The following is a 22,791-nucleotide window of genomic DNA, read 5'->3' as shown; positions in this document are numbered from 1 at the left end:
CATGGAGCAGCCAGAGCTGCCAGTCTGCATGGAGCAGCCAGAGCTGCCAGTCTGCATGGAGCAGCCAGAGCTGCCAGTCTGCATGGAGCAGCCAGAGCTGCCAGTCTGCATGGAGCAGCCAGAGCTGCCAGTCTGCATGGAGCAGCCAGAGCTGCCAGAGCTGCCAGTCTGCATGGAGCAGCCAGAGCTGCCTGTCTGCATGGAGCAGCCAGAGCAGCTAGAGCCGCCAGTCAGCCAGGATCTTCCAGATCCGCCAGTCAGCCAGGATCCGCCAGTCAGCCAGGATCTTCCAGATCCGCCATTCAGCCAGGATCCACCATTCAGCCAGGATCTGCCAGTCAGCCAGGATCTTCCAGATCCGCCAGTCAGTCAGGATCTGCCAGAACCACCAGCTAGCCAGCATCTGCCAGAGCCTACTACCTGCCTGAGTTTCCTCTCAGTACTGGGCTTCCTCTCGGTACTAGGCATCCTCTCAGTGCTGAGCTTCCCCTTTTTTTTCAGGATATCAGCCATGTGGGAGGCGGCAGGTAGTGGTTAGAGCGTTGGGCCAGTAACCGAAAGGTTGCTTGATCGAATCCCCGAGCTGACAAGGTAAAAATCTGTTGTTCTGTCCCTGAACAAGGCAGTTAACCCAAGGCCGTCATTGTAAATACGAATTTGTTCTTAACTGACTTGCCTAGTGATAGGATTTTTTTGGATTGATAGGAATAATGACTAAACAATATCTACATTTTAAATAGAACTATAACTAATTCAACTCTACTGTTTTATTATATCTGATTAACAATATTAATTCATAAGGAAGGGATTGTGGAGCATGAAACAGGGGGTAATAAAATAATTCCAGCCAGGTTAGAGGGGACTGGAATTGTGGGTTTTTAAGTAAGCAGAAAAGGTTGGTAACCTATGGTTGAACAGACTCAACTTAGCTCTGGGATGTTTAGATAAGGCAGAGTGTGTTTTCTCAGGTTTTCCATTAGCTGGAACTGTCTGCTGAATGGTGATGGATGAAAACTTCAGAAGTTTATCTTGATTTAACTGTGTGTCTGGACTAAGAGAGCACAGGGGTTGGAATGAACTTTTCAACTTGTTGGGTCCTGGTTGATAGGAGGACAAACGTTTTATAACCTATGACGTCATATTTTGTATATAAACTGTTGTTCGTGGTTACATGGCAGCGCGCTCCGAGAATAAATACTATTATCTAATTTTGATAAGACTGGTCTCTGTCTATTTTATGCAAATAGGAATCTTACACATTTTATAAAATAGACAGTGATTTAATTAATGTATAATAAATAGGAATTATGAAATTCCAGTGACACCTAGTTAAAAAAAGGTTAAATCATTTTAAAAAAGTGAACCCATTGCATGCAACGCCAATGCAGCCATATGCCTACAGCAGTGGATCCCAACTCCAGTCCTTGAGTACCCCCAACAGCACACCTGATTCAACTCATTGAGGGCCTGATAATTAGTTGACGAGAGGAATCAGGTCTGTTTGTCTGGGGCTAGAATAAAACTCTACACCTTGACATTGTGCATCTGAATGAGATAATAGCTTAACCCACACAATGTTTGTATTGTTCAGCTATATGTTATCAATTTAAAAACTATACCAGTAGGCAATGTATGAGGCTGATCATTATACTAGATTTTCTACATGCCTTGTGCTGACAAGATTGTTTAGTTCATATCCAACCCTTGCAATCGAGGTGGTGAAATGTCTGGAAGCAGATGGGATCCTTAGCTTAAAACATACAACTACTACCAAGTTCAATGCCAGATACTCTTCTCCCAGAGGGTCTGAGTGGAACTTGGAGGCACCACCGTGATATTGAAGATAGTCTTTAAAAAACTACTACAACTACATTGTCTACACTAAATGTGTTTAAATTGTAAAGGAATGACACGTTTCAAGTTAATGTCACATGCACAGTAAAATGCCTTTAATGCAAACTCAAAAACCAGCAATGCAATAATCAAATGTATTTCTAGAAAAAAGCACACAAGAAATATGAAATACACAATAAAGTAAACAAACATACTATATACAGGAAATATTTAAAAAGTTTGTTCCAATACCATATTTACATGTGCAGGGATACTGGGGTGATAGAGGTAGATATGTATAGGGGTAAGGTGATTAGGCAACAGGATATAAGATAAACAGAGTAACAGCAGCGTGTGGGTGTGTAGCTTGTATAAATGTATGTGCATATTATGTGTGAGTGAGAAAATGGAGTGTTTGTTTTGGAGTGACAGTGTGTAGGGCCCTGTGAGTGTGCATAGACGGTGTAAAACACTGAAATAAAAGGTCAATAAAGATGCAAGGTAAACTTGGTCCGTGTAGCAATTTTGTTAGCTAATTATCAGTCGTATTGCTTGGGGATAGAAGCTGTTCAAGCTCTTGCTGTGCTGCAGCAGAGAATCTATGGCATGGGTGGTTGGGGTCTTTCACCTGATATGGAGGTCCAGGATGGCAGGGAGCTCGGCCTCAGTGATGTACTGGGCTGCCCATACAACCCTCTGTAGCGCCATGCGATCGAGGGCGATGCTATTGCTATACCAAGCAGTGATGCAGCCAGTCCATATGCTCTCAAAGGTACAGTTGTAGAACCTTTTCAGGATTTGAGAGCCCATGCCAAACTTTTTCTGCTACTCTGTTTATTATACAAACATAGTCACTTTACCTCTACCTACATGTACATATTACCTTGACTAATGTTATTTTATTGTTGCACCAATTTTTTTATTCATTATTTTCTTCAGTTTATTTCAGTAAATACTTTAACACTTATTTTTCCTAACTGCATTGTTGGCTAAGGGCTTGTAAGTAAGCATTTCACTGTAAGGTCTATCTATACCTGTTGTATTTGGCGCATGTGAATTATATATCTTTTTGATTTAGTGACGCCAAATTAAAATGACCGGAACCAACTCCACTATCCTGTCTGCCTGGTGAAAGAAGAATCCATCGAGTTGGATAGCCATGGGGTGCACCTTGTTTGAGAACCACGTTTCTGAAAAGCAAGGAACATGGCAATAGTTGGGCCATAAGAAATACTTTTTATTCAATGGGGCTAGGCAAAGCAAAGATGACAAAATACTTGTCTTTACACTTGGACAACAATATGGCTTAAAGTACAGTATGTTTACAATATCAACAAGTCTTTGAAACGTTCCAAATACATTATATTCATACAGTTTAAGGGGGCACTTTTGTCATGACAAGGTGCTCTACTCAATTGACACAACAGAATCATTCAAATTGTCCAAAGCACAGCATATGACAACCATGTCATATAACTGAGGGGAGTCTTCTTTCATGTCTGGAAAAAGATGAAGTAGTAGAAACTGATGCTGCTGCAGCATTACTCATCTTCACAGGGGGAATCCAGTCAACCTGGGTGTCTTGATATAGGTCAGCTGGTGAACCTACTGTACATAAACAAATGAGAAGCACACCTGACGTTAGAATATCAAATCTTCAGGTCACCTATACCACCGGGGCTCTTAAGTGTTTGGTTGTGTTTAATTCATTCAGGTGTTTTAGTGTTATATAAAGATTAAATCTATTGTTGGGCTAGAGCAACCATTACCATTGGTTGGTCCAGCATATTCCATTGAGGCCTTTGTCCTATGCGGTAATGTCCATACATTTTACCTCATGTTATGAATAAAGTTATAAAATTATCATTGAGTTATCATATGAATGTTTTTTTTAACAATAATTTCCTTCAGACTATATGGACATTATATTGTACAATTTGTGTCTACCCTTTTCATGGTCATGGCAAGAAGGGAACGTTTTGTAAAATGAACGTAATATTTGACATTTCATAGCAGATACTGAGAATATACGCAGCCGGTTAGAAGAATTAGGATAATGTTGTGAAAAAAGTTAAGGTTAGCTAAAAAGTCAAATAAAACTTTTTACATCAATTTGTGAAAAACTGGATCCCTTTTAGCCAAGACCGCTTTTCAGCCTAGATTATTACACAGAGGTAAAGACCGTTTCAAGTTGGATATTCAACGGACATTCGCGCTTTCAAACCTCAATAGCTTTCAAACCACTTGAGCAACAGACTCCAAATAACTGTCATGATGTTGGAAAATTTGTGCACAACATTGCACAGGTCTTATTTTCACGATTTGGACATGAATTTGCTTTCCAGAGCTAATAAATGTGGAAATGTGAGCAGCATTTTGTATTCCAAGTTGAATTAGTTAGGGAGCATAAACAAAGTACAATGTTTTTTTACATTCACATTTCAATAGCTACCTACTGACCTGGTGACTTCAAACAAGGTTCAGAATGTCCACTGACTTACCCTTCTTTATTGCACACCCAAATCTCAATTCAACGGCTCAGACACAAGAGGCATGTGGCAGGGTCTACAGTCAATCACGGACTACAGGAAGAAATCCAGCCCAGTCACGGACCAGGATGTCTTGCTCCCAGGCAGACTAAATAACTTTTTTGCCCGCTTTGAGGACAATACAGTGCCACTGACACGGCCTGCAACGAAAACATGCGGTCTCTCCTTCACTGCAGCCGAGGTGAGTAAGACATTTAAACGTGTTAACCCTCGCAAGGCTGCAGGCCCAGACGGCATCCCCAGCCGCGCCCTCAGAGCATGCTCAGACCAGCTGGCCGGTGTGTTTACGGACATATTCAATCAATCCCTATACCAGTCTGCTGTTCCCACATGCTTCAAGAGGGCCACCATTGTTCCTGTTCCCAAGAAAGCTAAGGTAACTGAGCTAAACGACTACCGCCCCGTAGCACTCACATCCGTCATCATGAAGTGCTTTGAGAGACTAGTCAAGTTCCATATCACCTCCACCCTACCTGACACCCTAGACCCACTCCAATTTGCTTACCGCCCAAATAGGTCCACAGACGATGCAATCTCAACCACACTGCACACTGCCCTAACCCATCTGGACAAGAGGAATACCTATGTGAGAATGCTGTTCATCGACTACAGCTCGGCATTCAACACCATAGTACCCTCCAAGCTCGTCATCAAGCTCGAGACCCTGGGTCTCGACCCCGCCCTGTGCAACTGGGTACTGGACTTCCTGACGGGCCGCCCCCCAGGTGGTGAGGGTAGGCAACAACATCTCCTCCCCGCTAATCCTCAACACTGGGGCCCCACAAGGGTGCGTTCTGAGCCCTCTCCTGTACTCCCTGTTCACCCACAACTGCGTGGCCACGCACGCCTCCAACTCAATCATCAAGTTTGCGGACGGCACAACAGTGGTAGGCTTGATTACCAACAACGACGAGACGGCTTACAGGGAGGAGGTGAGGGCCCTCGGAGTGTGGTGTCAGGAAAATAACCTCACACTCAACGTCAACAAAACTAAGGAGATGATTGTGGACTTCAGGAAACAGCAGAGGGAACACCCCCCTATCCACATCGATGGAACAGTAGTGGAGAGGGTAGCAAGTTTTAAGTTCCTCGGCATACACATCACAGACAAACTGAATTGGTCCACTCACACAGACAGCATCGTGAAGAAGGCGCAGCAGCGCCTCTTCAACCTCAGGAGGCTGAAGAAATTCGGCTTGTCACCAAAAGCACTCACAAACTTCTACAGACGCACAATCGAGAGCATCCTGGCGGGCTGTATCACCGCCTGGTATGGCAACTGCACCGCCCTCAACCGTAAGGCTCTCCAGAGGGTAGTGAGGTCTGCACAACGCATCACCGGGGGCAAACTACCTGCCCTCCAGGGCACCTACACCACCCGATGCTACAGGAAGGCTATAAAGATCATCAAGGACATCAACCACCCGAGCCACTGCCTGTTCACCCCGCTGTCATCCAGAAGGCGAGGTCAGTACAGGTGCATCAAAGCTGGGACCGAGAGACTGAAAAACAGCTTCTATCTCAAGGCCATCAGACTGTTAAACAGCCACCACTAACATTGAGTGGCTGCTGCCAACACACTGTCAATGACACTGACTCAACTCCAGCCACTTTAATAATGGGAATTGATGGGAAATGATGTAAATATATCACTAGCCACTTTAAACAATGCCACTTTAAACAATGCTACCTTATATAATGTTACTTACCCTACATTATTCATCTCATATGCATACGTATATACTGTACTCTATATCATCGACTGCATCCTTATGTAATACATGTATCACTAGCCACTTTAACTATGCCACTTTGTTTACATACTCATCTCATATGTATATACTGTACTCGATACCATCTACTGCATCTTGCCTATGCTGCTCTGTACCATCACTCATTCATATATCCTTATGTACATATTCTTTATCCCCTTACACTGTGTATAAGACAGTAGTTTTTTGGAATTGTTAGTTAGATTACTTGTTCGTTATTACTGCATTGTCGGAACTAGAAGCACAAGCATTTCGCTACACTCGCATTAACATCTGCTAACCATGTGTATGTGACAAATAAAATTTGATTTGATTTGATTTAGTTTGTGCATTTTCATCTCACATGGTTTTACATTAATTTTTCAAATTGTAGAATTTCAATAGCTCCTTGGTCATGTGACCTGGGAACGTCAAACAAGGTTCAGTGTCCACTCTGTGGGCCTACACATTGCACACCCTTTAGTTTGTCCATTTTCATCTCACAAAATTTTACATTAATTTAAAAAAAAAATGAATTTCAATAGCTCCTTGGTCATGTGACCTAGTGACTTCAAACAAGGTTCAGAATATCCACTGACTACCCTTCTATATTACACAGCCTTTAGTTTGCCCATTTTCATCTCACATGGTTTTACATTAATTTTTCAAAATGTAGAATTTTAAGAGCTCCTTGGTCATGTGACCTAGTGACTTCAAACAAGGTTCAGAATGTCCACTCCGTGGGCCTACACATTGCACACCCTTTGGCCATTTATCTCACATGGTTTTACATGCATTTTTCAAAATATAACATTTCAATAGCTCCTTGGTCATGTGACCTAATGTCCAATGACTGCCCTTCTATATTGCACTCTCTTGTTTGTGTACTGTAAAATCACGCGGTGTAACATACATTTTTCATAGTTTCAAACTTGCAATAGCTCCTTGGTCATGTCAATTACACACCTAAGAAGCATGCAGTGGATGTACACCCATGTTGCAGAACCTCTAGTCATGTATCTTCTGTATTGTTGTACATTAATATTAGTTTGACAATTAGGGGGTTCAGTCCAGTGTTGTGTTTACCCTTTTCTTTAATATTTATCTACAATAATTGGTAGTTCTAAGTAGCTATTTTCCCTGTTTTTTTATTTGTCCACAGTATTTAACAGTGGTACACAATAGGAGAGACAGATAATATCTCCTTTCGTCGTTAATATTAACCATGAAGGAAAAGGGCATAGTACGAGAGTCATGCTATTACTTGTCCAAAGCAGGGATGGAGAGTGAGCTGGTGAGGTAGGCTGCAGTGGGTTTGCTGGTCAATACATATACTGAACATGTAACCACAGTAATGGTGGCCAGTAAATCAATGAATAAAAATATAATATTGACAAATTAAACATAAATTGTAGACCTTTCATCTTTTCCAACATGTCAGACACTTAATTGAAGTTAAGTATGAAACATTTCATAGTGTTAACTTTCTCTTTATCCCTGGTTGATGTACATGTCAGAGCCTCTTCAGTGTGGATGGGGTATAGCATACATTTTTAACAACAAAGACAGCACTTCCAGTTTGTGTTCTTTACTCTGTTGAACTCTTTTGTCTTCATTCCTAGTTACAGCACGTGGAACCACCGTTGGCATGCAAAACATTGAATCAAAACAAAACGTAACACGTTATAAATAATATCAAACATCAATGCAGTATGACGAATGACGAATTAGCCATCCACTGTGTTATATCATAAATGGTCTTACATGCCATCACTCTTGTCAAGACATGTTAAATAAAGTTACTAACCCAGTCAGTCTTTGGGCCACATCCAGGTTCTTTATCAGTGGCCCACATGAAGCAGTTGTTGGCTTTGTTGAACTCTGAAATCATAGGCATGAACTGAACATATGGCTGTCCGACACAACTACATAAAAATAAAGAATTTACATTTACTTTGAATTAAACGTCCTTACATACCAGACATTTTTTGTCTATCCTCAGCCATTTCTTTCCGCAGTTGCTCCATGTGCTTTTGAAGGTTCCATATCAATTTGGAAGGGGATGTTGGGGAAGTTCTGTGCAACTTCCTTGGCCATCTACACTAAAAAAGAAATTACGGTTTTTGACCTAATTGTGGCATAACAGCTAACCATTCATTATTGAAAATATAACTATCAAACCTACATTACAAAGACCCCACAGCTGAAGGTGTCCTGCTGCATGTTATGAGTTATTTCCCCTCCTTTACACGTTATGTCCACCCAGTCTTCTTTTCCATGGCAGGATCTTCTCATTTTGAAGTGTTCTCTTTTTATGTAAACATAATGGAATTATGATTAGTTAGAGGCAAATGGATACACAAGCCAACTTTGTATGCTGTTTTCCTTATAACTATAATCTAGTAGTAATTTATTAGTATAGGTAATTTCCTTTATTCCCCATTCTACACAGCCTAAATTATAGCCACTGAACCATTTACAGGACAATAATAAAAGTAGCATATAGGATCCAACTCTATAACAGAGTGAATAAATGTAGAGCGTTTGTAGACTTTAAGAAAAATATATGAAGTGACAGTTTCATCAGTACGTGCTTAAAGAAAGTCATATCACAAAGATCACAGATGACAGTGCCCACCAAATCAATGACAATAGAGAATGAATTGTAAACACCAAAGTGTGTTTGTCAAAATAATATCTGAAAATATCAGTTGTTGAACATAATACTTCTATTTGCAATAGCAATTTATGATATACGCAGTTGAGGAATATTCCATGTACTCACAGTGAGATGTGCAGAAGATGAATGTGCAAGTAGAGATACTGCGGTGCAAAGGAGCAATTTAAAAAAATATAAATAAATAACAATATGGGGATGAGGTAGTTGGATGGGCTATTTACAGATGGGCTACATACAGGTGCAATGATCTGTAAGCTGCTGTAATGGCAGATTTCCTCCTCTTCGTCTGAAGAGGAGTAAGGATCGGACCAAGATGCAGCGTTGTAAGTGTTCATGACGATTTTAATAAGAAAAGCACTGAACACTATGAAATACAAAAACAATAAATGAATACGTGAAATAACCAAACCGAAAAAGTACAGTGTGGCGACAAACACACACACGGAAACAAACACCTACAAACCAACAGTGAAAACCCAGGCTACCTAAATATGGTTCTCAATCAGGGACAACGATAAACAGCTGCCTCAGATTGAGAACCATATCAAGCCAAACACAGAAATAGAAAAAACATAGAAACACAAACATGGACTGCCCACCCCAACTCACGCCCTGACCATACTAAATAAAGACATAACAAAGGAAATAAAGGTCAGAACGTGACAGTACCCCCCCCCACCCCCAAGGTGCGGACTCCGGCAGCAAAACCTGAACCTGTAGGGGAGGGTCTAGGTGAGAGTCTGTCCGCGGTGGCTGTTCTGGCGCGGGACGTGGACCCCACTTCACCATAGTTCTAGGGCGCCTCTTCGCGGGCCTCCGTGGCCTCTTTAACGCGGCAGCCCTCGCCACCAACCTTGGACTGGGGACCCTAGATATGGGTCCCGAATGGACGGGGGATTCCGGCAGCGCCGGACAGGCGGGAGACTCCGGCGGCGCCAGAGTGAAGGGCGATTCTGGCAGATCCTGGTTGGCTGGCGGCTCTGGCAGCTCCTGGCTGGCTGGCGGCTCAGGACAGACGGGAGACTCTGGCAGCTCAGGACAGACGGGAGACTCTGGCAGCTCAGGACAGACGGGAGACTCTGGCAGCTCAGGACAGACGGGAGACTCTGGCAGCTCAGGACAGACGGGAGACTCTGGCAGCTCAGGACAGACGGGAGACTCTGGCAGTGCTGGAGAGGAGGAAGGCTCTGTGGCAGCGCTGGACACTTGGGAGACCCTGTAGGCAGAAAACGGAGAGACAGCCTGGTGCGGGGGGGCTGCCACCGGAGGGCTGGTGCGTGGAGGTGGCACTGGGTAGACCGGACCGTGCAGGCGCACTGGAGCTTTTGAGCACCAAGCCTGCCCAACCTTACCTGGTTGAATGTTCCCGGTAGCCAGGCCAGTGCGGCAAGGTGGAATAGCCCGCACTGGGCTGTGCTGGCGAACCGGGAACACCATGCGTAAGGCTGGTGCCATGTACGCCGGCCCAAGGAGACGCACTGGAGACCAGATGCGTAGAGCCGGCTTCATGGCACCTGGCTCGATGCCCACTCTAGCCCGGCCGATACGAGGAGCTGGAATGTACCGCACCAGGCTATGCACCCGCACCGGGGACACCGTGCGCTCCACAGCATAACACGGTGCCTGCCCGGTCCCTCTCGCTCTCCGGTATGTACGGGAAGTTGGCGCAGGTCTCCTACCTGGCTTCGCCACACTCCCCGTGTGCCTCCCCCAAGAAATTTCTGGGGCTGACTCTCGGGCTTCCAACCGCGCCACCGTGCTGCCTCCTCATACCAGCGCCTCTCTGCCTTCGCTGCCTCCAGCTCTGCTTTGGGGCGGCGATATTCCCCTGGCTGTGCCCAGGGTCCTCTCCCATCTAGAATTTCCTCCCAAGTTCATGAGTCCTGTGTCTTCGGCCGCTGTTGCTGCTGCCCATTACCACGCCTCTTGGTCCTCTGTTGGTGGGTGTTTCTGTAATGGCAGATTTCCTCCTCTTCGTCTGAAGAGGAGTAAGAATCGGACCAAGATGCGGCGTAGTAAGTGTTCATGACGATTTTAATAAGAAAAGCACTGAACACTATAAAATACAAAAACAATAAACGAATACGTGAAATAACGAAACCGAAACAGTACCGTGTGGCGACAAACACCCACACGGAAACAAACACCCACAAACCAACAGTGAAACCCAGGCTACCTAAATATGGTTCTCAAGCATGAGCATGAGTGACGGCTGATTCAGCATGAGTGACGGCTGATTCTAGATTTCATTTTGAATTGGAGATGCTTAATATCTGGAAGTCTGGAAGGAGAGTTTACAGTCTAACCAGACACCTAGGTATTTTTAGTTGTCCACGTATTCTAAGTCCGGAACCGTCCAGAGTAGTGATGCTAGGCGGGTGGGCAGATGCGGGCAGCGATCGGTTGAAGAGCATGCATTTAGTTTTACTTGCATTTAAGAGCAGTTGGAGGCCACGGAAGGAGAGTTGTATGGCATTGAAGCCCGTCTGAAGGTTAGTTAACATAGTGTCCAAAGAAGGGCCAGAAGTATACAGAATGGTGTCGTCTGCGTAGAGGTGGATCAGAGAATCAACAGCCACAAGAGCGACATCAATGATGTATACAGAGAAAAGAGTCGGCCCGAGAATTGAACCCTGTGGCAACCCCATAGAGACTGGCAGAGCTCCGGACAACAGGCCCTCCCATTTGACACACTGAACACTATCTGAGAAGTAGTTGGTGAACCAGGCGAGGCAGTCATTTGAGAAACCAAGGCTGTTGAGTCTGCCGATAAGAATGCGGTGATTGACAGAGTCGAAAGGCTTGGCCAGGTCGATGAATACGGCTGCACAGTATTGTCTTTTGTCGATGGCGATTATGATATTGTTTAGGACCTTGAGCGTGGCTGAGGTGCACCCATGACCAGCTCGGAAAACAGATTGCATAGCGGAGAAGGTACGGTGGGATTCGAAATGGTCGGTGATCTGTTTGTTAACTTGGCTTTCGAAGACCTTAGAAAGGCAGGGTAGGATAGATATAGGTCTGAAACAGTTTGGTTCTAAAGTGTCTCCCCCTTTGAAGAGGGGGATGACCGTGGCAGCTTTCCAATCTTTGGGGATCTCAGACGATAAGAAAGAGAGGTTGAACAGGCTAGTAATAGGGGTTGCAACAATTGAGGCGGATAATTTTAGAATGAGAGGGTCCAGATTGTCTAGCCCAGCAGATTTTTAGGGGTCCAGATTTTGCAGCTCTTTCAGAACATCAGCTATCTGGACTTGGGTGAAGGAGAAATGGGGAGGCTTGGGCAAGTTGCTGTGGGGGGTGCAGAGCTGTTGACCGGGTAGGGGTAGCCAGGTGGAAAGCAAGGCCAGCTGTAGAAAAATGCTTATTGAAATTCTCGATAATCGTTGACGGTGTTTCCTAGCTGAGGTGCAGTGGGCAGCTGGGAGCAGGGGCTCTTATTCTCCATGGACTTTACAGTGTCCCAGAACTTTTTGGAGTTTGTGCAAATATCTGTTTGAAAAAGCTAGCCTTTGCTTTCCTAACTGCCCGTGTATATTGGTTCCTAACTTCCCTGAAAAGTTGCATATCGCGGGGACTATTCGATGCTAATGCAGAACGCAACAGCATGTTTTTGTGATGGTTAAGGGCAGTCGGGTATGGAGTGAACCAAGGGCTATATCTGTTCCTGGTTCTACATTTTTTGAAATATGGGCATGCTTATTTAAGATGGAGAGGAAAGCACTTTTAAAGAATAACCAGGCATCCTTTACTGACAGAATGAGGTCAATATCTTTCCAGGATACACGGGCCAGGTCGATTAGAAAGGCCTGCTCGCTGAAGTGTTTTAGGGAGCGTTTGTCTGTTATGAAGGGTGGTCGTTTGACCGCGGACCCACTACGGACACAGGCAATGAGGCAGTGATCGCTGAGATCCTGGTTGAAGACAGCAGAGGTGTATTTAGAGGACAGGTCGGTCAGGATGATATCTATGAGGGTGCCCGAGTTTACAGATTTGGGGTTGTACCTGGTAGGTTCCATGATAATTTGGGTGAGATTGAGGGCATCTAGCTTAGATTGTAGGACGGCCGGGGTGTTAAGCATATCCCAGTTAACAATATCCCAGTTAACAGTACAAACTCTGAAGATAAATGGGGGGCAATTAATTCACATATGGTGTCCAGGGCGCAGCTGGGGGCTGAGGGGGGTCTGTAACAAGCGGCAACAGTGAGAGACATATTTCTGGAAAGATAGATTTTTAAAAGTAGAAGCTCAAACTGTTTGGGCACAGACCTGGATAGCATGACAGAACTCTGCAGGCTGTATCTGCAGTAGATTGCAACTCCACCCCCTTTGGCAGATCTGTCTTGGCGGAAAATGTATACACATACATAGAGGCATTTTTCGACTATGATTTTACCACTCAGAATCCAGAATGGATATGACAATGAGGCCAGCACAAGATGGAATACACCCTTACAACAATCTACTTTTTGATCTTCTTGACTTCTTATCTGGTAAACTGCTGTGTGTCAAGAAAAGAGCCCCAATTAGGGGTTATTGTACTCCAGTAAAAAAAGCTGATTTAGATTAAAAACTATTGCCCTGTGTCTCCGTTCATAGAGGCATGAGAGACTAGTCAGTGGTAGAATTGAGTTGGCACTTTATTGGCCCAAACACCCATAGACCCACAAGGTTGAGGTTACACATGGACAGTAATACATTTTTGCATTGATGCATTGTCTTCTAACTGTCCAAGAACAGGATCCAAAGTGTTAGGAAATATTTGTTCCCATAAATACAAAAGAGGATGTCTCTCCTCATACCTCTGGCACTTTAGTCAGACTGCCAGACTGTGCACCACAGAGCCAAACAGGAGAGAATACATACAGGTCAACGGTGCCAATTGAAAGTCAAGGGGTGTGTCTGTGCCTTTTGGATTACTCTCTCTTTACAGAGAACCCCTGTGGTTCAAGTCTGCTCTGCACATGTCTGAAAGTGACAGAGCCAGCAGCCAAGAGAGTTTTTCACTGTATGTCATAAAAAAGTATTACACTTAGATCCAGTACAATGGAATAACTAAGATCTGAATTTGAATGCAGCGTGTTCCGATTCCTCCTTCTCCTTCTGTCCATCAGGGTCAACCAAAAACCACAACCCTCATAACTCTTCAAAAAAAGTACCTAAATCAATTTTGGAAAAAGGATTCTACACACAAAAGACATAGGAATTTATTTTCCCAGTTAGATAAATGGTAGGCCATGCATCAAATAACTATTTTCATCAGAAAAACTAACCCTCAAATGCAATATTGCATTTTGTAAGTTGTCTGCAGGTGGCTTGTTGTGAATGCACTCAAATATCAAGTCATTATCAGGTTATGTAAAATGCGTTCTAATACTCTATTTGTCTTAATGTACAGTATATGAAAGTGATGCTATGAAAATGATTATTTCACGTTATCAAGCTCACTGTGACTGACAAATCACTGCCTATTACTGTGATTAAAAAGAGGCCTACCTGTGCGCCTTCCTTTAAGCACCTCTGTTCGAACACCTGTCCTGTCCTTGATCCATACCACATACAGTGGGGCAAAAAAGTATTTAGTCAGCCACCAATTGTGCATGTTCTCCCATTCCTCCATGCAGATCTCCTCTAGAGCAGTGATGTTTTGGGGCTGTTGTTGGGCAACATGGACTTTCAACTCCCTCCAAAGATTTTCTATGGGGTTGAGATCTGGAGACTGGCTAGGCCACTCCAGGACCTTGAAATGCTTCTTACGAAGCCACTCCTTCATTGCCCGGGCGGTGTGTTTGGGATCATTGTCATGCTGAAAGACCCAGCCACGTTTTATCTTCAATGCCCTTGCTGATGGAAGGAGGTTTTCACTCAAAATCTCACGATACGTGGCCCCATTCATTCTTTCCTTTACACTGATCAGTCGTCCTGGTCCCTTTGCAGAAAAACAGCCCCAAAGCATGATGTTTCCACCCCCCATGCTTCATAGTAGGTATGGTGTTCTTTGGATGCAACTCAGCATTCTTTGTCCTCCAAACACGACGAGTTGAGTTTTTACCAAAAAGTTCTATTTTGGTTTCATCTGACCATATGACATTCTCCCAATCTTCTTCTGGATCATCCAAATGCTCTCTAGCAAACTTCAGCGGGCCTGGACATGTACTGGCTTAAGCAGGGGGACACGTCTGGCACTGCAGGATTTGAGTCCCTGGCGGCGTAGTGTGTTACTGATGCTAGGCTTTGTTACTTTGGTCCCAGCTCTCTGCAGGTCATTCACTAGTCCCCCCGTGTGGTTCTGGGATTTTTGCTCACCGTTCTTGTGATCATTTTGACCCCACGGGGTGAGATCTTGCGTGGAGCCCCAGATCGAGGGAGATTATCAGTGGTCTTGTATGTCTTCCATTTCCTAATAATTGCTCCCACAGTTGATTTCTTCAAACCAAGCTGCTTACTTATTGCAGATTCAGTCTTCCCAGCCTGGTGCAGGTCTACAATTTGGTTTCTGGTGTCCTTTGACAGCTCTTTGGTCTTCGCCAAAGTGGAGTTTGGAGTGTGACTGTTTGAGGTTGTGGACAGGTGTCTTTTATACTGATAACAAGTTCAAACAGGTGCCATTAATACAGGTAACGAGTGGAGGACAGAGGAGCCTCTTAAAGAAGAAGTTACAGGTCTGTGAGAGTCAGAAATCTTGCTTGTTTGTAGGTGACCAAATACTTATTTTCCACCACAATTTGCAAATAAATTCATTAAAAATCCTACAATCTGATTTTCTGGATTTTTTCTCTCTAATTTTGTCTGTCATAGTTGAAGTGTATCTATGATGAAAATTACAGGCCTCTCTCATCTTTTTATGTGGGAGAACTTGCACAATTGGTGGCTGACTAAATACTTTTTTGCCCCACTGTATAGCCATTTGCGGATCTTTTCAGTGTCCATGTGAAAGATAGTTATTGCGAGGCTGGTACATTTTTTAAAATTATTATTATTATTTTTTATACCCATGTGAAATGAAGGCCTACAGATTTAAGTCTAACAGCATGAGATGAAAGTACTAGAGGTCGACCGATTAATCGGAATGGCCGATTAATTAGGGCCGATTTCAAGTTTTCATAACAATCGGTAATCAGTGCCAATTTCCGATTATTAAAAATAAAAAATATATATTTGATTTTTATTCCTTTTATTTAACTAGGCAAGTCAGTTAAGAACACATTCTTATTTTCAATGACTGCCTAGGAACTGTGGGTTAACTGCCTTGTTCAGGGGCAGAACGACAGATTTTCACCTTGTCAGCTCAGGGGTTCAAATCTTGCAACCGTACAGTTAACTAGTCCAATGCTCTAACCATTGCACTCCACGAGTAGCCTGCCTGTTACGCGAATGTAGTAGAAGCCAAGGTAAAAAACAATCAATCATAATCACTAGTTATAACTACTGATCCAGTTTAGCAGGCAATATTAACCAGGTGAAATTGTGTAATTTCTCTTGCGTTCATTGCACGCAGAGTCAGGGTATATGCAACAGTTTGGACTGCCTGGCTCATTGCGAACTAATTTGCCCGAATTTTACGTAATTATGACGTACATTGAAGGTTGTGCAATGTAACAAGAATATTTAGACTTAGGGATGCCACCCATTAGATAAAATACAGAACGATTCCGTATTTCATTGAAATAATAAACGTTTTGTTTTCGAAATGATAGTTTCCGGATTCGATCATATTAATGACGAAAGGCTTGTATTTGTGTGAGTTATTATGTTATAATTAAGTCTGATTTGACAGAGCAGTCTGACTGAGCAGCAGCAGGCCCGTAATCATTCATTCAAACAGCACTTTTGTGTGTTTTGCCAGCAGCTCTTCGCAAGCACAGCTCTGTTTATGACTTCAAGCCTATCAGCCTAATGGCTGGTGTAACCAATGTGAAATGGCTAGCTAGTTAGCTGGGTGTGCGCTAATATTGTTTCAAACGTCACTCGCTTTTAGATTTGGAGTAGTTATTCCCCTTGCAGATGGGTAACGATGCTTCGAGTGTGGCTGTTGTCTATGTGTTCCTGGTTCGAGCCCAGGTAGGGGCAAGGAGGGGGACGGAAGCTATACTGTTACACTGGCAATACTATAGTGCCTATAAGAACATCCAATAGTCAAAGGTATATGAAATACAAATGGTATAGAGAGAAATAGTCCTATAAATACTATATTAACTACAACCTAAAACCTCTTACCTTGGAATATTGAAGTCTCATGTTAAAAGGAACCACCAACTTTCATATGTTCTCATGTTCTGAGCAAGGAACTTAAACGTTAGCTTTTTTACATGGCACACATTTTTACATGGCACACATTTTTACATGGCACATATTACTTTCTTCTCCAACACTTTGTTTTTGCATTATTTAAAACAAATTGAACATGTTTCATTATTTATTTGAGGCTAAATTGATTTTATTGATGTTTTATATTATGTTAAAATAAGTGTTAATTCAGTATTGTTGTAATTGTCATTATTACAAATGTAAAAATAAAATAAAAAAATTGTCCGATTAATCGGTATCGGCTTTTTTTGGTCCTCCAATAATGGTATCAGCCTTGAAAAATCATAATCGGTTGACCTCTAGAAAGTACACAAACAAGAGTGTGCAATATAGAAGGGTCGTCAGCGGACATGACCAAGGAGCTATTGAAATTTTACATTTTGAAAAATGTATGTAAAATCATGTGAGATGAAAATGGACAAACTAAAGGGTGTGCAATAAAGAAGGGTAGTGAAGTGGACATTCTGAACCTTGTTTGAAGTCACCAGGTCACATGACCAAGGAGCTATTGAAATTCTACATTTTGAAAAATGCATGTAAAACCATGTGAGATGAAAATGGACAAACTAAAGGGTGTGCAATGTCTATGCCATCGGGTTAGCTACAACCAGTTTTGAACGTGTTTGGAGTAATGGTTAAAGAGCTATTGAAATGTTACATTTTTGATTTGTCACTATGTTGACGGTCCGTAACTGCTGTTGGTGGACGTAAGGAAAACTACAGGCGAATATCCAACTTGATACTCTTTACCTCGGTCTAGATTACATGGTTGCTTTCAAGACAAGGTCGTTCTAATTGATCTGTTGTCAGTAGAGTAGGCCTAGACTACCATCGTATTAAAAAAATATTATGTTAATGTCTCCAGTGATATAAAGTGTAGTAGAATCGCATTTAAAGTTATCAACGTCCACATTTTTCCCGTGCAAAGGGAAGAAACGTCTCTGATATAGCCTATTAACATATGCCACTACGCGCTTATTAACAGCCTAAACGATCACTATCCAATCTACTCATCACATTAGGAATATTAGGTTCACATTAGCCCGCAAATGCGACGATAGAGGCATGCAATACTTTGTTATAAGGGGCATTTTTATGGTGAAAATAAATGGATTTCCAAAACTTGAAACTGACGCGACACATGCTAAAAGCTAGACTACAAGCTATCGAGCCAACTAAATCTGCTGTTGTTAACGCCTGGTTAGCATAACAGCGAAACTAAAATCAAAATCGATAAGACTTGACCTACCAATGATGAAATGATCGTAGCAAACCCTGTATTGACAGCTGTCTGGGTTGAGGTCTTGACGGGCAAAAAGGTTTCTTCGCTTCTCTGAGTTCTTGAGTCTTATCTCATTGGTATTGCCAATGGTGTTTCATGATTGCGGGGAATCTGTAAACATCTTTTCCCCCCTTTGTGTTTCCGGCCTCGTTTGAGCAGCCATATACTCCACAGAAAATGACCGTGGTGATGAATCAACTAGTTCTAGTCACTTTTATCATTCAGTTTGGGGTAGCCCCTCGGCTGTAGTCAGAATAATTAATGCAGTAGTCTTCCAACATAGCCGCCAGGAGGCGTTCTACGTCAACTGAAAGCTCTCCAGGGTTGCCAGGTCCGAAGAAATTTCTAGCCCGATGACATGTGAAAACCCACTCACAAGGCCTTTTGCAGCAAGAGGGGAGTTGCCACATTTATCCAATAAACCCTTTTCCCATAACGTTTTCGAGCGAAATAAGAAGGAATATCGACATTATTTTAAACAACGTAGGCTAAAAAGCAAAATTAGGTTTTTCCATCAAAATAATAATTAAAGCGAATTTAAGGATATGTTGCAAGAGAAAAGACAAACTGCCCTTATTAAACTCTAAAGATAATTTTCCATCAATGGATGTCAGTCAACTTGTTTTGACTGCTATGATTAGGCAACAAGGCCCGAGGTGTGGTATATGGCCAATATCCCATGGCTAAGGGATGTTCTTAGGACATAGGACATATACCACAGGCCATATACCACAAAGAACAGCCCTTAGCCATGGTATATTGGCCATATACCAGAAACCCCTGAGGATCCTTATTGTTATTATAAACTGGTTACCAACATTAGAACAGTAAAAAGTAAGTTGTCATTCCCGTGGTACGCCTCTGATATACCATGACTTTCAACCAATCAGCATTCAGGGCTCAAAACACCCAGTTAATAATTGTAAATCAATTCTGTTTGCGCATGTGCATAACTATCGATAAATCCGACAGGAGAGTTTGAGCGAAGAAAGTTAGACAGGATCTTGAAATCTCTGTGCAAGAAGCACTTGGATGAACTTAAACAAACTAATGTTAGCCTATATTTTGGCAATTGTGCCATTATTATGTGCCAGAGGTTAAGACTACAAACCGTTATAAATGGCCTATATGTGAGATTTATTTATTTTATTAGGCACAGGCTACTGACTAAAATCTGGGTTTATAATTGCAATTACATTTTGCCATGGTTTGCTGAGCTAGATGCAGGTAGGATATAGCCCCTGATAGGTCAACATCTAATTTCAGGGAAAAGTCCACAATGAAACTGACATTACATGTGGAAAATGATACATTTGCGATAGAGCTGTGACCAAGATCACAATTGACAGCTTCCAATTTAATTAACTAAACATGGCCATTAATAATGGCAAAATCACACAACAACAAACGGAGTTATAGGCTGTTAATTACATCTGTTTGTCAGCTCCAGGTAGACTACGTAAGTGGCACAAAATGATTTGCAATGACTCCAGTGATATAATCATTTCAATATATATGTATTGTATCAAATGGTAGGTTACAGTAGCCTGCAATGGCTTAAAAAGTAATAGCCTACTTGATGGCCAATATATTCAAATGTGACCTATGATTATCCACTTTCAATGTGGACTTTTGACCATAACACCAGCACACAAGGAAGTAACTTCCATTACAAATTTCCACTCACGCAGTGCTCCAGACCCTAGAACTGTGCATGAGTAAAACCCTTCACTAGATAGTGTTAAGTCTACATTAGAATTAAGTTTACTTTAAACCACCTCTGAGAGAAACGCCTAAAGTAGTTTTCCAATGCTTTGTTCCCGTTCTCTCAGTTCTAGTGCTCTAATATGTTTTATGGAAACAGGGTGTCTCCATAATGACCAATCTAAATAGCCTACCTACAACTTGTAAAAAGTTGTCACTACGTGCGTTGTCTCAGCTGCAGCACTCACTCAACCAGTGCTCTCAACACGCACACACACACACACATCTTGCTGCTGTGATTGCACACTGTGGTATTTCACCCAATAGATATGGGAGTTTATCAAAATAAATGAAAAAAAAAAAAAAAAGGATTTGTTTTTCGAATTCTTTGTTGGTCTGTGTAATCTAATATGGTCATACATTTGGCAGGAGGTTAGGAAGTGCAGCTCAGTTTCCACCTCTTTTTGTGGGCAGTGTGCACATAGCCTGTTTTCTCTTGAGAGCCAGGTCTGCCTACAACAACCTTTCTCAATAGCAAGGCTATGCTCACTGAGTCTGTACATAGTCCAAGCTTTCCTTAATTTTGGGTCAGTCACAGTGGTCAGGTATTCTGCCATTGTGTACTCTCTGTTTAGGGCCAAATAGCATTCTAGTTTGCTCTGTTTTTTTGTTAATTATTTCCAATGTGTCAAGTAATTCTCTTTTTGTTTTGATTTGGTTGGGTCTAATTGTGTTGCTGTCCTGGGAATCTGTGGGGTCTGTTTGTGAACAGAGCCCCAGCACCAGCTTGCTTAGGGGACTCTTGTCCAGGTTCATCACTCTGTTGGTAATGGCTTTGTTATGGAAGATTTGGGAATCACTTCCTTTTAGATGGTTGTAGAATTGAACGGTTCTTTTCTGGATTTTGATCATTAGCGGGCATCAACCTAATTCTGCTCTGCATTATTTGGTGTTTTACATTGTACACTGATGATATTTTTGCAGAATTCTGCATGCAGAGTCTCAATTTGGTGTTTGTCCCATTTGATGAATTATTGGTTGGTGAGCAGACCCCAGACCTCACAACCATAAAGGGCAATGGGTTCTATAACTGATTCAAGTATTTTTACCCAGATCCTAATTGGTATCGTTCACAGCTTTGTGGAGTTACCTGTGGTGCTGATGTTTAGACTGAGGTATGTATCATTTTGTTGGGTGCTCTAGGGCAACGGTGTCTAGATGGAATTTGTATTTGTGGTTCTGGCAGCTGGACCTTTTTTGAAACACCATTATTTTTTGTCTTACTGAGATTTACTGTCAGGGCCCAGGTTTGACAGAATCTGTGTAGAAGATCTAGGTGCTGCTGTAGGCCTCCTTGGTTGAGGACAGAAGCAGCAGATTATCAGCAAAAAGTAGACATTTGACTTCAGATTCCAGTAGGATGAGGCTGGGTGCTGCAGACGTTCTAGTGCCCTTGCTAATTCGTTGATATATATGTTGAAGAGGGAGGGGCTTAAACTGCATCCCTGTCTCACCTCACGGCCCTGTAGAAATAAATGTGTGGTTTTTGCCAGTTTTAACCGCACACTTGTTTGTGTACATGGATTTTATAATGTTGTATGTTTTTTCCCCAACACCACTTTCCATCCATTTGTATAGCAGACCCTCATGCCACATTGAGTCAAAAGCTTTTTTGAAGTCAACAAAGCATGAGATGACTTTGCCTTTGTTTTGGTTTGTTTGTTTGTCATTAGGGTGTGCAGGGTGAATACGTATGATAATTTTGTAAAAAGCCAATTTGACATTTGCTCAGTACATTGTTTTCACTGGGGAAATGTACAAGTCTTCTGTTAATGCAGAGAATTTCCCTAAGGTTGCTGTTGACGCACATTCCACGGTAGTTATTGGGGTCAAATTTGTCTCCACTTTTGTGGATTGGGGTTATCAGTCCTTGGTTCCAAATATTGGGGAAGATGTCAGAGCTGAGGATGATGTTAACGAGTTTAAGTATAGCCAATTGGAATTTGTGGTCTGTATATTTGATCATTTAATATAGGATACCATCAACAGCACAGGCCTTTTTGGGTTGGAGGGTTTGTATTTTGTCCTGTAGTTCTTTCAATGTAATTGGAGAATCCAGTCAGTTCTGGTAGTCTTCAATAGCTGATTCTAAGATTTGTAATTGATCATGTTTGTTTTTGCTGTTTGTGCTTAGAGCCAAAATGATTGGAAAAGTGGTTTATCCACATCTCCCTTTTTGATAGATAACTCTGTTGTTGTTGTTTGTTTGGTGTTTCAATTTTCCCAGAAGTGATTAGATTCTTTGGATTCTTCTAGTGTATTTCTGTATTGTTTTAGTGATTCACCATATTGAAGGCGTAAGCTCAGGTTTTCTGGTTCTCTATGTTTTTGGTTGGATAGGTTTTTCAATTTCTTTCTTAGGTTTTTACATTCTTCATCAAACCATTTGTCATTGTTGTTAGTTGTCTTAGGTTATCTGCTTGAAATTTTTTGATTTGATAGGTCAAATATACCGTTAAGGCTTTCTACTGCCAAGTTTACATCTTCACTAATACAGTGAAATGTTTTGTCCAGGAAGTTGTCTAAAAGGGATTGAATTTGTTGTTGCCTAATAGTTTTTTGGTAGACTTCTACACTCTTATCTATAGCATTTCTTTATATTGTGGCTTTGGCTTTGATGCCT

General features: G+C 42.3%; 1 long non-coding RNA gene across 2 annotated transcripts; it reads right to left on the bottom strand.

The window, feature by feature from the left end:
* Positions 1 to 1,927: 1,927 nt before the first annotated feature.
* Positions 1,928 to 18,732, bottom strand: LOC112220112. 2 transcript variants are annotated; one of them, XR_006079472.1, is made up of 5 exons: positions 18,372 to 18,732; positions 8,319 to 8,441; positions 8,112 to 8,230; positions 7,941 to 8,014; positions 1,928 to 3,441 (listed from the first exon to the last, which is right to left on the bottom strand). It is a non-coding gene; the product is annotated as an uncharacterized LOC112220112 (long non-coding RNA). The 2 variants fall into 2 exon arrangements; XR_002948831.2 differs by having other exon boundaries at positions 8,112 to 8,235; positions 18,372 to 18,726.
* Positions 18,733 to 22,791: the final 4,059 nt, after the last annotated feature.

Source organism: Oncorhynchus tshawytscha, linkage group LG20, assembly GCF_018296145.1.
Source record: "Oncorhynchus tshawytscha isolate Ot180627B linkage group LG20, Otsh_v2.0, whole genome shotgun sequence".
NCBI classification, from domain to species: domain Eukaryota; kingdom Metazoa; phylum Chordata; class Actinopteri; order Salmoniformes; family Salmonidae; genus Oncorhynchus; species Oncorhynchus tshawytscha.
This window is presented reverse-complemented; position numbering and strand designations above follow the sequence as displayed.